The 15,719-nt window shown below is 38.9% G+C and overlaps 1 protein-coding gene across 1 annotated transcript in view; it reads right to left on the reverse strand.

The window, feature by feature from the left end:
• Positions 1 to 15,719, reverse strand: part of BMPR1B (bone morphogenetic protein receptor type 1B) — a 264,618-nt gene that overhangs the window by 196,617 nt on the left and 52,282 nt on the right. The window lies entirely within an intron of this gene.

The raw sequence follows: 15,719 nt of genomic DNA on the forward strand, positions 1-15,719 counted from the left end.
ACTTTCTATTCTACCATCTCTTTGGATGTGCGCATCAGGTACTTTGAAGACAGCACCCACATACTCGCTTTGAGAACTTCAATTATTACAGCCATATTGCCATTACTCTTTCTTTGTTGGCTGTGAAATAAGTAACTGAAACAAGAAATCTACATCTATCTTAACCAAGGTAATAACAAGAAAACATGCAGCTATGTTTGGCAGCTCATTAGCAAAAAGCACAGACATACAGACATTGCCTTACACAAAACCTCTTTCACCAGCATCAGATACAGAATACTTTCTGCATTTGTCACCTTTCAGGTCTGAGTTTCCAGCACGCTCCTTGTTATCCACAATTAGCCCCATGCCAAGGTTTGGTACATTTCGTAATAAATCCCTGACCACATTTGCTTCGGGCTTGGCAGCTCTGGAAAGGCTCTATTCATCGGGGCAGCAGCGAGCCACAGGGCTCACCACACCACACAACTCACTCGCAGAATTCCAGCACGCTACAGATTTCAACAAGCCATCCCCTCCCTCCTCCTCTCAAACAGCCTGACATATGACTGTGATTAAGTAGGATATGAAAAAGGTCCAATCAATTTTTCTCTTTTTCATCCCCCTCACCTCCCTCTTTCCACCTCTTTTCCTTCAGACACCCCCCCACCCCCCAAGAAAACCCTCCCTCCTCTCCCAGCACTGCATGTTAGGTAGAAATCCTTTTTTTTTTTTTTTTTTTAAAGCCTGTATTTAAAACAGTAACCATCTGTTACTTGCAGGAAGGCTGTCTCTCCTTCTCAGGTTTCTTCAGCTTCACAGCACTAACCTCATGGCAGAGCACAAGGCTAGCTCTGGGCTGGGAAAGCTCTCCGTGAGGCACCCAAGAAGAACAGCAAAACCAACAGCAGCGGGAGCAACCACCGGCCATCGAGCCGTCTGTTCACGGACGATGCAAACAGAAAAACACTTACATTTTTGCAGCATTCACGCATCTCCACTGACAAAGAGGTTGCTGGGAGAGACACCAGGAAAGTGTGTTTCACAGTCACGCCAGGGAGAGTATGAGTGGGAAAACAGTTATCTCCATAGCGCATACTGGATTTCTCTTCGCACTGTGCCGTGGGTCGCGCTCCCTGGCAACACTGGGATAATCCATTTTTGGCATCAAAGACAACATTCAAAAGACAGTAGAGCCCTGGGTAAAGAGGACTCACTATGCTTAGTAGCAATGTTGCAACTAGGTCTCAAATGAGTTTGTTTTTTTTTAACTAAGAATGGGTGAAAAACCTCCAGCAATATATTATCATCTCAACTTTCACAAAAGGGAACCCCAAATGTTACACTAGTATATAGTTTGACTCAGGCTACCCATACGACGCCTTCCAGAAGTGCGAAAACACCTTTGCACGTGCTTCAATCCTCCTTTCAGCTCCAGGCACACGTTCCCAAAGCTTCATCTTCTTTCTCAGCAGCTTTTGCCTTCTGCTTAAGGAACTGCCACAGAAATAACTGGGACACTGCTAAGCTGTGACACCTCTACCATCCCTCCCTGTCAGGCAAAAGATTGACAAAATGACATATAGAGGGCATAAACTAAGCTCCAAAGAAGAGCTCTAGCTCAAGGGTACAGTCAAGACTCAAGAGACAGCACACAAAAGGTCATGTTGCATTAACAGGCCAGTTTTCTGCAGGTCTGATTTCTCCTGGGGTCCCTTCCTTTCAGGATCCGTCCTTCCCAGAGAACCTTCCCTCTGCCAGAAGGCAGTTCACGCCAAAGCCTGCATCCAAATTACAATACCCCCTTTCAACATGATAAAGCATAAAATCATGCCGCAGCTGACTATACCCAAAGGCAAAACCTAATGAGAAACTAAAAGAGAAATTAAACCAGAAGTTTAGCTAATTACTATCTTTGCCTTGTTAACCATCCCTTTACCTTGCCAAAACACTAACCAAAATATGCATCCTAATTTTATGTCATCACCTTGCTTGCCTGGAGCCACTGAATACCAGAATCCACAGTGAGATTTCCTTGCCTTTTTTTTTTTTCTTCTCAATCCAGTTTTTACTGAATCCAAGTCTTTAAAAGTAGTACAACAACTGCCTATGGCACAGTGAAGTCAGACTTAAGCACAATATTCCTTGTCAGAATGTAGCAGTCACGGCATGTATTTGATTCATCTGAAAACAAGCCAAACTAAAAGCTCACCTGGGACTTTTAAAGCTGTCTAAGCTTGTGCCTTATCTCCTTTCAAAAAGCTGAGCTCACCTTCTGCTCACGTAGTGCCTGCTCGTGCATCGCAGCTCAGTTTCCTACAGTGAGGGCACAGTTTCTTTTGGAGAACTCGATTACGTAGCAGCACATCATGTTTCCAAGGTTCCTATTTACCTCAACACAAAGCGCTGCTGTAACAGGATCAAAAGCTAGAAAAGCTGAAAGATTATTTAATAAAACAGCAATGCTAAATTTACACGTTACCTTGAAAGATCCTTCAGGAGTTCTTACACAGCTCTCTCCTGACCACTCCATGACTGTGTACACACAGCCCCAGGACAGAGCAGCACTTAAGCATCCTCGACAGCCCTTTGCGAGTATGAATGTGGGTATATGAAGTTCTACCAAGTTACTAAAGATATCCAGCACACATGGGTTATTCCTTTGTTAACATAAATGAGAAAAACTGGAATCGGAGTGTCTGCAACTTCCTCTTATCAATGACCATTAGTCTTGCTTCTAAATTTACCTAACCTTTCACAGACAGCAGAGACGCGTAGATGTTTTACACGAGTATGAATGGTACCAGCCCTAGTCAGAGGCAAAAAGCTTGACTTCCCCTGAAAGCCCAATCCATCTGTTTTTACAAATACGTATACTTAACTTTAATCTAAGCACTATTTACAAAAAATACATACAGACATAAAAGAGCATAATAAATTAATAGCTCACAAGAGGCAACAATGACTAATGACAGAACTTACTCTCCTTTCCAAAGCACTGGCCCAAGGGAACACAGCAGATAAAATTACCTAAGTTGACTTTCCATGTTTCTGTTAAACCAAAACTTTGGTGTATTCCGAACTGTCTGTGTGATGTTTCCCAGCTGGAAGACATAAGCTTTCCTAAACAATTTGGGACTTTAACGTGACCTTACAGCCGTCATCTTCTTTCATACAGCCAAGGCATCTGCTTGTTAGTTTATATAAGGTTTATCTTATCCATCAAATTCTCCTGCCTGAACGCCGATGTTGCCTACTTGTGGCCGTACTGTCAGTAGAGTTTACAAAAACCCTCCCCCCTAATCTGACTCCTGGTCATGGACAACAGTCAGTAAAACTGTAAAAAGTAGTTGTGCAAAACTCTTCGTGGGTCATTACTGCATGAGTGAAATGCTCCAAAGTAGAGAGATATGCTCTACACTTTGTTTTAAATCCAGACGCTTGTCCTTGTCTTTGATGAAAATTGTTACCAGTGGTTATTTGGTGCTGCCAAATTTGTACGTGTAAGTGATGACTGTTACCTGAGTCAGAGCTGCGAGTTCAGAGGCGAGACAGGACAATAGTCTGAAACTCCTGATGCTGCTGCAGCTGCATGTAAGTGTCAATTCTTGAGAGCTTATTTGCCATGTATTTATTGACATAAACATAGCGGACGGTGCGTTATAAAGTTGAGAAGTGAAAGTGCTGTTTCTTCTCTAACCCAGATAAAATCGATTGTCATTCACCAGAGCTTTTCACCTCCCACATCTCATGTTGCAGGGATCACTTACTAAAATCCGCATAGGGTTTTCTACTCACTTATCCTGGACTGTAATGTGATTATAAATGGCAGAACAGCACGTGTGCATGTGCACTTGAGATTGCAACATAACAATTATTTTCTCCTCTCATAATTTTCTTTTATTCCCCTCAGCAAATTACCTTTTCCAACACATTTCCCAGGTGATCACCTCTCTTCTTAGAATTGAGCTACTTATTTTTACCAACCCCATGTCTACTAAAAGCCGTCAGGTTGACTGAAATTTGAAAATATTAACAAATATCTAAAATGACATTAAAACAAAGGACGCAGCTTTTAAACTTTTGCTGATAAGACTTCCTCATGTGAAATTTTACCGCACCATCATCTGCTCAAGGATGCAATTCCACACATATTTACTCCAATAAGGCCAGTACTCCCTGTCCAATAACAAATTTTACGACATTTCTGTCATTCACCATGCTCAGCTAACACGTTCCTGAGTCAGGTTCACCTTGGCACCAGTTACACTGATAAAACAGAGAAAGATTATGCCTGATAAATTCCTGTTTTAAAAATAGTTATCATTCTATCTTATACTACCACTACTGTTTATGAAAAATGGTTACATCGTGGCAAGGAAGAGCACAAGTTTTGTGTGGGAGGAAAGGTTGGGGGAAGGGAGAGGAGAAAGCAGCCCGTCATGGAAAATCCTCTTTGCAACAAGAGGAGAAAAAAAAAATCTCCTCAAATTATACTCTGACAATTACTAGCTTTAAGATAACAGCCCAATTTACTTCAATACAGCTCAAATACTTAACAATATTAAATTATCAAAATATTGATATTTAGTATGTAATAATAATAATTGTAAGCTGTGGTTCACTGAGATGGTAACTGCAGTTTGAGTGTACTCAAACTGTACTCAGTACCTAAAAAAAGCAGCGAAAGCTCATGACAAAAAAAAAAAAGCTGAACTGGTGTTAAGCCATTCTGCTGATACAAATAAATTTTTGTAAAAAATTTTGAGGTAATTTTATCTTGGTAGATTTTTATGCCAGATCAGGTATCATCATTCTTCCTGCAGCTGGTAGGAGGCAGCTATAAATACCTCATTGTGTGCTCCTGCCAGGCTGATGAAAAAAACCCGCGAGCAAGTTCTCGCATCTGACCTGGTTCAAATCCACACGGCTCGGCCACGCTGCAGCGCGCAGATGTAGCGACAAATATTGATGACCACGGCCCTCAGAGGGGAACAGGCACCGTCTGACTCTTCACAACACCACTCGCCGATATCTGGGATCAACACAAGGACTTCCACAACATGTTATGAGGGGATTTGCAGCTGCTATAGTAATTTATTCTTATTTAAACATATGTAAACGAATAAAACAATGTTTCTAATAATAATTGAAATTTTTTTTAAAAAATAATCTTATCACACACAATCAAAGTCTTTTGGCAAATTTTAAAGTCCTAGATCTGATGGGAAACTTCCAGTTTACTTCAGCAGGGTATAGACTGGACCTTTAATCTCCTACCTGTAGCTCATTCAGCTCCATCTTAGAATTGACAAAATCCTGCCAACTTTATCATGCCCCTTCATAATAAACTCTGCTTTTTAACTGAGGCTAACTGAAAGCTAGAGCTTTTGATGAGTGCTTTCAATTACATTTTCATTTCCCTTCATCAACTATGCACACAAGTGCTGTAAATCTCTATCATTTAAAATAAGGTCTTCGAGGGTAATTTTGGCAGCCAAACAGGAGCATGCATCGTGTTTGAAGCAAGGTAGGATCTTTTTTATTTATTTTTTTTTAAAATCATTTGGACTCAGATCTGAAAGTCTCAAACAAATTCATTGCTCACCTATCTCAGATAACATTTTAATTGTAGCTTTTAACTACACGTAGGCTAATGGAGGAAAATTGAGTAGAAGGTTCTTTGAGTATACATTCAGATGGAGAGGCTTTACCGAGAGAATTTATTTTGCACTGCTGAACTTTATTAATAGTGTGATACCTATAAATATTGTTAAATACAATTGGGAAAAGAAGCCTTTAAAATAAACTTTGTGGATTTCAAGGGGGTTTTTTTAACCTTTATTTGCAGCATATAAGCATTTAAAATCCAAATGTAATTTCATAATTCATGGTGTTATGGAAACAACTTCCCAAATCTCCATATCTGCCACCTCTTATTGTTTAGGGTTTTTTTTTTTTATTCTGTTAAAAATTCCCACAATGTGTGTGCATATATATATATTTTTATATTCCCAGAACTAGAAATTCTCATAGGACTACCTGGTGATTTTATCTACTTACCTGTTCTGCTTTCAGGCATCAACAAATTTATTCTCTCCCAGTCAATAAACATTACGACCCTCATAAAAGTTGTTCTTTAGGTAGTCTTTATACACAAAGCCTCAGTTAAATACTTTCACACTATTTAAATTTGTGAAAACATTTTAAAAGGACAGAAGGATGAGCAAACAGAAAGGGAAGCAGAATTCGCACACTTCACAGCTATATAAAACAAAAAGGAATGTCTGCTTACCGCCCTGAGGCTCTGTCCATGTGGTACCACACTTGCTAAAGTCCTTCCTGTTCCTTTGTAGTGCTAGTGTTTAGTGCAATTCTTCATATGTCTATAAACACTAGAGATGTATGTGGAATAACAGTATTCATAGGTTTCATGTGTTTGTTGGCATTTTAGATATGTATACTTTGTTTCGAGAAAATCTGAGTCACTGAAGAAACCTTAAGACTAAAACCAGTTTCTTTCAGCTTTGACAAAGCAAGTGACACTTTCTGTTGTTGTGGCTTGCAAGATTCATTGCATTTAGTTTTTTCTTATTGTGAATGATGACATTTATAACAAACAGAACTAGCTACATGCAACCGGAAAGCCATTAGAGTAAAAAAAAGTAGGAATCACCCATTACATCTGCTTTTCATAACAAAGGGCTGCAAAAACTATATTGAACATTCATTCCCATTTATCTAAGCTGATATTCCCAAAAGGTAAGTCCAAAATCTAAACTCAAAAACTGCAAGGTATCTTAGAGAAAAAGGAAACCAAATTAAACAGGAAAAACCACATACTGCAGATTATGTACAGAAAATTAAACATGTAAACAAAACATTTCAGAATTAAAACTTACAGGAAGCAAGTATACAAGTACTCAACTTTGATAACTATTTAAAATAAAATATCGATTTAAAGATGAAGAAACTTGAGGATTTTGATGTCTGATTATCAAGAAAATTCTTTGTTAAACGAAAGTGGTGAAAACAGTGCATCCACACCAAAAACTTCACACAAAAACTACGCGTTGTACATATCACTGCAAAAGCCGAAAGGCAGAACTTTTCAATAACTGAAACTGCAAAAGTACTCTTATAGCATACGACCGTCTAAACTAAGAGAAAAACATACAAGAGGAGAACGTTACCAATGGTGCTCAACTACCCACTGCCGCCTGTGGGTTCCTTTCTGTTGACCTTGGTGGGACATGGATGAGGACGTACCACACGTTACCCCTCGCTGCACAAAGTTCTCCAAGTTTGGAGGCAATCTTGACACCTGCACTCAACCATTTTAAACACACATTTTCTGATGGGAAATGTAAATATTAAGGCATACCTATTAGAACAGAGAGCAATAACTTGACCAAAAGACGCTTGACCAAAAAAAAAAAAAAGGCTTGGAATTACAGTTTTAGACTATGCTGGAAACTCAATGACCAGTATTAAAATATTGCAGAAGATCAGTGCAAACTAAGTTCAGACAGAAGTCTGACTTGAATACTCATAATAATTCCTTTCTTCAACCCACTAAAATCTGTTCTCATTAGGGCTATATTTCTTCACTCAAGTTGAAAATCTAATTTTTCACTGAAGCTGTGAATTGGGTACATTTTACAAAACCAATGACCATACAATGTTAAAAAAGTTACCTAGAATCCAGTGAAAAGTTTTAAATATACACAATATTCCACAAAGCCTAAAAACTCCTTATATCAGTGCAAATTTTCCAGACTGAGAGACTAAAATACATATTCTAACCTAGAAAGCAACTGATTCATTCACAAAATTCTCATGTCTACTTTATAGCAGAAATTTTATGGAAACTGCCAGAAAGGTCTGGTATCTAAAAGAACCATTTGCTATAATTTTTTGTCATTCACATCATCTTGACTTCCCAACCATACTACGCTACTTTGAGTAGGGCTTGAAATTTTAAAAGGTTATATGAAGTTATAGTCCTAAATCCTGTTACCTTTATTGAAAAATTGGTGCTTGATTTTTGCAGGCCTCTTGAAAAATCTAGACATAGAGATTTATCTCTTAACTCCAGTAGTATTAGGCTTCAGATAAAGCTAAATAACTTCTTCCGGAAGCAAGACATTTGAACCTAAAACATGATCCATTGCCTGATTAAGGATTAGTTATTTATTCCTAAAAACCTACACAGGAAATTTAAAGAATCTTGTTGCTACCTAGCTGTATTTAAAAATCTTACAAAAAGTTTACAAAAAGGTTTATCTGCACTATATAAAATAAATGTAAATACAGACATTATAAACACAACCTGCATATACAGCCACACAAAACCCACCACGAGTCTCCCTTTTTTCCCCACCTAAAAGTTGATACTCATCTCAAAAAACAGAAAAAAATTTACTGCTTACAAAAAGGCAAATACAGATCTATTTAAACACCACCTTAAAGAAGCAAAGTAGGCTAAAACTCACCTTTGACAGCTCATTACAGCCATGCTAAGGTTGGTTGTTTAATTTTTACTAGTAAAAGTAACAAAAGACTAACTAGCCAATAAAGCTTACTGCTCTCAGAAAGTGTAATGTTATTGAGACCTGTTTGCTACCTGTAAATTGTATTATAATTACTAGAACTATTTTTCAAAAAATTGTAATGTCATATTGTGCATTGTCTAAGACCCAAAATCTGTGGGGGACTTAACTTCTGTCACAGTCAAATATTTATTTCCTCTCAGGTCATGTTAAAATAACAATCAGAGAACTGGTGAGTCTCATGATATATGTGAAGTTGTTCGTGAAACAGCTTTTAAGAACCTCACCATTTCTAACCATCTTTTTACAGGCTAATATTACAATCTCAATTTTAACATATTTGTATATGGTGCCCTTTCCACACAGCATATTTTATCTTGTCAGCAGTTCCTTCCTCAAGCTATTGAGACAGAAAAAAAAAACCAAACCCATATTAAAGTGGTATCCCTGTCTCTTCAGAATAAACGATCCACCAAGTCTCAAAACAAACAAACAAACAAAAAAAAAAACCAACAAAAAAAAAAATCCCTTTATTCAGTCTCAGAATCAGTTTCTCTTCCAGCAACATCTTAAACAAACATGATTTTGTTCTTCATTCCTTAAGTCTGAACAACTGAGTTTTTCCTGGACTTTAAATTAATGACTAACACCACCAAGAACAAAACAACCCCCTTCGCCCTCCAGTTCCTTGGTATTAATCTTAAGGACAGTCATACAGCCGCAAAGAAAGAGACAGAACACTCAATGGCTTTTAAACAAATGCTACCACATTTTAAACACGCACGTGTTTGCAAAAGCTCTAAGCCTCTATTGCTCAAACCACTTGTGGTTTCTCAGCACTTCTTTTTTTTGAATGATTGTGTCTTTATAAAATAAACGTTTGAGACTAAATTACTTGTGTGTCTGTTGGGAATAATTATAAAATTAGCTCGTTCTAATTTACACTTGCGGGTTTTAAAAACATAACCAAATACCATAGTGAGTCTCCTGGTGAAACCAAAGCCTGGCATGTCAAACATGGTTTAGATCATGCACACGGACTTTGATTTTCTGAGTGCAGCAGTCTGATCTCTACAGCAGGCTTAGTCCTTTCACTTTGTCTCCTAATTCTCCAACTAAGTATTCCCATTTGTAGGTCTTCAGAGACGTTCCTATTCATTCACCACGCCAATAGGTTGTGCAGTATATTATACATATAATTCAATTCTAGGCATGAAGCTGTTATTGTCAAAACGTGGTATCTTCACGCATAGTTTCAAGTAGTTTGCAATATGGTGTCCAGCCATAACAAATACAAAGTTTTGGCCACTCAATATCTCCGTGTCCCAAATATGACAGAGGGATATACTACGGTTCTAACTACATCACCTAGGAACGTATTTAAGGCCCAGCCAGCAGTATCCAGTAGAGCAACACAAGATTTATTTTAACTGTGTCCTTCAGTCTCACTGATTTCTGTGATCTCAATTATGCTTTTCCAGGAAGAGAAATTCTCACAATATCACAATGCTTCTATTGTACTGCCCTGGCGCAGGCCATTACATTTTTGCGCATTAGGTAGTCACGACTGCAGATAGTAATTTCCAGGGAACTGCAGTGATCAGCTTATTTCCAAAGTGATTTCTGCTATTCTAGTAGACAACCCTGGTTGACGCAGTCAGTATTTTAATATTAATATGTCAGGATTCAGTTAAAACAGTTTCAGTCAGCAACAGACAACTCCGGCAGATCAAATATCTCTGGACTTGCCACCCAACGCCTTTTTGGCAGTGGACATTTAACTCCATGGATCCACAAGATGCGCATTTGTAATGAAAATTATTCATTTCATATGAAGTCACAGGCTTGTTTCCACACCCAGTGGCTAGAAAAACTTCTGGTAGGCATCCTGCAGCTTGTCTTTTTATACAAGACCAGGGGAGACATAAATCATGCTTTCTGTACCAAGATAAGGTGACTTTAATTTCTGCGTTTACATCCTGCTTTTGATACCTGAATGCTGCAAAGGTTACATTACCCTGCCCTTGCCATCACAAGTTGTTTTACCTTATTTTTATCTTTTCATAAATATCTACACAAGGATTTTTTATTTTTTTTTTAATCACAGCAAAGCTAATACTTCGGCCAGCAAATTCCCCATGCATAATCTGTGGTGTCACCCACAATTCTTAGGCACTGTTAATTGTCCTTCATTTATTTGAGGGGAGTGGGGGTGGAGGGATGGTTTATAGGGTTTTTTGGTACCACTTCTCCTGCTTCTTCTCCCCTGCAATATATAAATATCACAATAGATTCTCATTCCCAAACTACCCCAAACTTCAGTCCTGAAAGGCTTAGTAATAAATTATACCATCAAACCCTTCGCTCCCTTTTCCTCCCCTAAAAAAAAAAAAAAAAAAAAAACCAAAAACAAACAAAAAAAAACACAAAACAAAAACAAAAAAAAACAAAACCACATAAACCACCAAACCTTTAAGTACCAAATTATCTCAGAGTTAGGTTGGCCCATTCCAGCCTGACTTCCCAAACCCTACACCTCACCTGTCAGCAGGGGATTACATCACCCAGTTGCCTACAGGCTTCTTCTACTCCCTTACTGACTCCTGTCACCTCCTGCTAGATCAAATTAAACATTACTCTCCTCATAGGAGTACGGCTGATAAGAGAGTATCTGTGGATGCATAGGAAGAGAAAACCCTGGCTTCAACCTTCCTGGGCCATATCCTGTATGCGTATGTATCTGCGCACATATATGCATGTGCACGTATACATATACGTATGGGTATGCATAATAAGGACTAGTAGAGAGATTCTCAAAACGGTAATGCAGGAAACATCTTGGAAGGCGGGAGATGCATATACATGTATAGACACATATATACTTACACGTATATACGCATATGTGCGTATAGATACATATGTATACAAAAATATGCACATATATGTATATAACTAATTACATGTCCATAGAATATTATATACATATAGGCTATACTATATGTGTGTATATATAGTGTACAGAAAACACCACACATGCACACTTGCATTTAAATGACTGTGCAGGATGCTTTGCCTTCCACAGCCTACACTGCCGCTTCTCAACATCCTCCACAGCGGATTTTTCCAGCGCATTCTCAGGAGTTGATTCATTCTCTAACCCAATGTAAAAGTCAATAGCAAACATTGTATTTAAAAGCCCGAACAACACGTGGGGTATTTTACCACGGTTTTTCAAGTGCACTTGAGTTTGCCTTCTGGCTATTCTAAAGAATGAGTAACCTGTTCCACTCCATTCAGCAACATCCACTACTCCCCCAAACTCAGTCTTCTGTGCTAATCACCTTTTACACACAAAAGAAAACCAGGTGCAATGTGGGAAAGAGGCATATTTTAACCAGATACATTCCCCAGCATTTATATTTTATAGTAGTCACCTTTCCAAGCTGAAAATCGCTTACCAGTAATCTGAAATGGACTATTTCATTAGAGTATGAAACAGGAAAGGTAACAAGATCTTCCCTTGCATAACCTTCTACATAAGTCAGCCTTGCTCTGCTGATATTTGTTCTACATTATAACAGGCAACTAAGTTATGCATTGATAAACTGAAGTTATTGAAGGATGGTTCCCAGTCACAAAACATCGCACACTTCACCGACTCAGTGACTCCGCTGCCAACTGTGGACAGTACTAGAAACATAAATGCCACTCAGTTCTCCTCCTTCCATAGAAGGATCACAATACATCCTTCCAGCCACAGTTACTGTCTGTTTCAGGGGCCTGGCTTTATATTTTGACAGTTAGGTTACAATCAATTAGTGGAAATATCCAAAATAAACAAGTCAAGAAAACGTCCAACTTCCTGAGAAGTTAACCTCCCCCAGCAAAACAAACATTTCAGCAGTCTTAAAAGTATCAAAGCTCTGCTCATATTTAAGGAAAACAGCAATCCTATTTTCCTTACTTCGTTTGCGACATAACGCTTATTACTGTATTTTGTTTCCAAAACCCCCAGAAAGCAGTTCAAGCTCCTCTGAGGCAAATATTATTACTGGGGACAGCGTTTGGTCTTCGACACAGCGCTCTCTTCGGGGAGAAGGCTGAGCAGAACTCGCACGTGCTCTGCTGTAAACCAGACAAGTATGAAGAGTGCTGCTGCCCCAAGGAGTTCTTGGTTTTAAAAAAGGGTCAAGGAAGAAAGAATTAAGATGCACAAGGGGAGGACTGTTGGTTTTGGACTTGAAGTATGTTGCGATAAAAAAAAAAAAAAAAATTACACCATTCATCATAACTGGGAGGGAAGACCTAGGAAAGCTGCAGGACAGTTTCTGGCCCTCCTCCTCCCGAGGAGCTGAGTTATCCCAGCCTGTGACGTGGACTCGGACCAGTGCCAGGAGAAAGCACAGCTGAACCTGCAGCCCACTCGCATCCTCCGTTTTCAAAGCATTTGTACTACGCTTACACACAATTTACAGACTCAAACTTTCAGTATATAATACAAAAGTACATCACGTTGAAAATAAGGCTAAATTAATCCTCAAGGGCAGTCTTTTCGGAGCAGACTGTGAGCAGGAGACAGGGAACAGTTAACATTTTTCTTCATGAAGCCTGCAGCCATTGCAAGAATGGTTAAGCTGAAGAAGTAGTTATGATATGGGGAAGCATCAGAGCTCACAAACTATAATTTTCTTTCAGTGATACCATTAACTGATCCTACCTGTATAGCATAAGTTCCTCCCACAGCTATACGTGAGCACCAATTCAAAACAGCCAGAAAAGGAATCTGCCACTGATTACGTTTGAGAATTTCTGTCCTTAAGAGCAATTCTTAACCCCTGCTAGGTACTGATAAAATTAAGTACGAACTCTGAGCTCTTCCACTCCCGCAAAGTAACAAAGAACGAGTGAAGTGCTGCTGCTCTGACTGCACACCTGTGGGGAACCACCCACCCCAGAGACTTCGGACATACTGGTTTTTTCCTAAATAGAGGAATAAGCGCAGCGAGTCAGGTCTAGCCTATTACATATATCACTGAGCAAGGCTTAATGGATGCACAAGAAGCATGGAGCAATCTCTAAGGAGGAATAACTTCTGATCAATGTTCAGAAAATGCAAAAGCACGCTGTTTCACCAGAGGACCGTGCTTTATACAGGCAACTGAGTCTTCTTACAAGGACAGGAAAAAAAGTATTTGCCTCTAACGGGCAAATTAACACAGTAGGTACAGTACTATTAAATATTTAAGGCTATTACTTTAAAATGATTCTCCAGTGCAGAGGAGGAGGGGAAAAAAGGGAAAAAAAAAAATCAGACTGAATTAGATCCTAACTCAGTAAATTCTCATTTCCTTCAACATGGGTTTTGCCAGAATGAGATTTAGCTCAGGCCATATTAATTTATCTGTAAATTATTATTAATACATTTTCATGTATGTTAGCACAGCAGCTTTTCCCCCCACGTCTTTAGCAATCGAACACTGGAACACATTCCTTCACTAAGGGTCTGTGAGTCCTCCAGTAGATGTACCACTTCAGCAGGAAAATTTCTTTCTCCTTTCATTGATGATTGAGAATTCATCCAACAGCAATTTAACCTTTAGGATTATACATGCTGAGTAAACAAAAAAAACATTAAGAAAAAAATCACAAAACGTGAACATCTGAAAGGCAATAGCTTCACAAGTTGCAAGGGGGGAAGAACAGGAGCACCAGGGCACATTAGAAGGATTTTAATGAACTCAAGGGAATTTTTTGTATTTACCGATGGATAAGAGATCAAAGCTAAGGCCTAAATTCACAAACCAGTCAAAGAATTTGAAAGAACATTTTTATTAAAAAAAAAAAAATTATTTGTATGTTTCAGTGAACAAGAAGTCAACGTAACTCAATGTCTACCCACCCACACAATCATAAGGGTACGAAGGTGATTGTAACTCTTCCTCATTCCCTGAAGTAGTAGGCTACAATACAGTAAGCATCTGTAAATTGATAAAAACTGCATCCATACCTAGTGGCATGATTACGCTGCTTTAAACTACTGTTTAAAAAAAATTGTTTAACGCTTACAAAGAAAACCTCAAAATCAGCTACGTCAGCACAAACACACAAATCTGACTTTTGCTGAATGTTGTGATTTCTCTTCAGGTTTGCTAGAGTTCTGAGTCTTTTCCTGTATACCAACTATTTAACTTTCAGGAAGCAGATTTATGCCTCGCTGTTCTTGATAATCTAAACATTAACACACAACTGGAGCCTTCATACTACCACCCAGTTAAACACAATGACGAACAAGTCCAAAGTGGATCTGCAGATACTGTCATACAGTAGGTAGCGATCGGCTCGTACTTGTTAAAACACATTACCACCCCTCAACTAGAGACTGCAGCCTGTCAGATGAGAAATGATAAATGACCGTGTATTAATTCCAGGCCCTTTAAATAGAAATTGAAACAGGCTTGCGCTACCTACCTGCATTGCACTGCACGAAGGACACGCAGATGGTCCATCTGCTGCGCGCGTGGTAACTGTTAAACCAGAGCAACCCCATTCTTCACAGTTGTCACATCAAACCTACCTACAAACACTTTTCAAAATTTGCCAAATGGAAATAAAGGCAGTGCTATGTTGATTTCAGCATCAAAAACTGCAATTAAGAGCTCAATATTAAGTTGCACGCTACACCGTTAAATGTTTCTTGTAGGTTTTAATTTAACACTCTATACAATTTATAAAACATCAGTCCTTTTACCACAACATGAAGCAAGAGTCATTGGGGGAAACATGTCTCTGAGAAGACTTCCAGAGTTTTATCCCCTTTCTGTCTCCTACTTCTGACTAGCAGAAGTAGGATAAGCATTTGCTGCTTAATTTTGAAGGTGTATCTCAATTAAAACAGGTGTCAAGACTCTTCTCACATCAAACCCCTGTGCTCTCACGTGACAATACGGAGCAGTAAAGACAGCACCAGGCAAACCTATACATTTTAATTTGAGAAGTGGCATAGACAGAACTCTACTGTTTTAAGAGCTCTCGCCGAGTGTGTGCAAGCACGATGGAGTGAACTTGGGCAGGCCAGTTCAATGGCATATGGAAAATGTCACAAGTTCCAGCAGTAGAACGAATTGCTATCCACTTTGTCATGCTGATCTACAGGTACTTGCTTACCTTCAGAGCCTTTACTGATACCTG

The sequence above is a fragment of the Balearica regulorum genome, chromosome 4 (genome assembly GCF_011004875.1).
Source record: "Balearica regulorum gibbericeps isolate bBalReg1 chromosome 4, bBalReg1.pri, whole genome shotgun sequence".
Lineage (NCBI taxonomy): Eukaryota > Metazoa > Chordata > Aves > Gruiformes > Gruidae > Balearica > Balearica regulorum.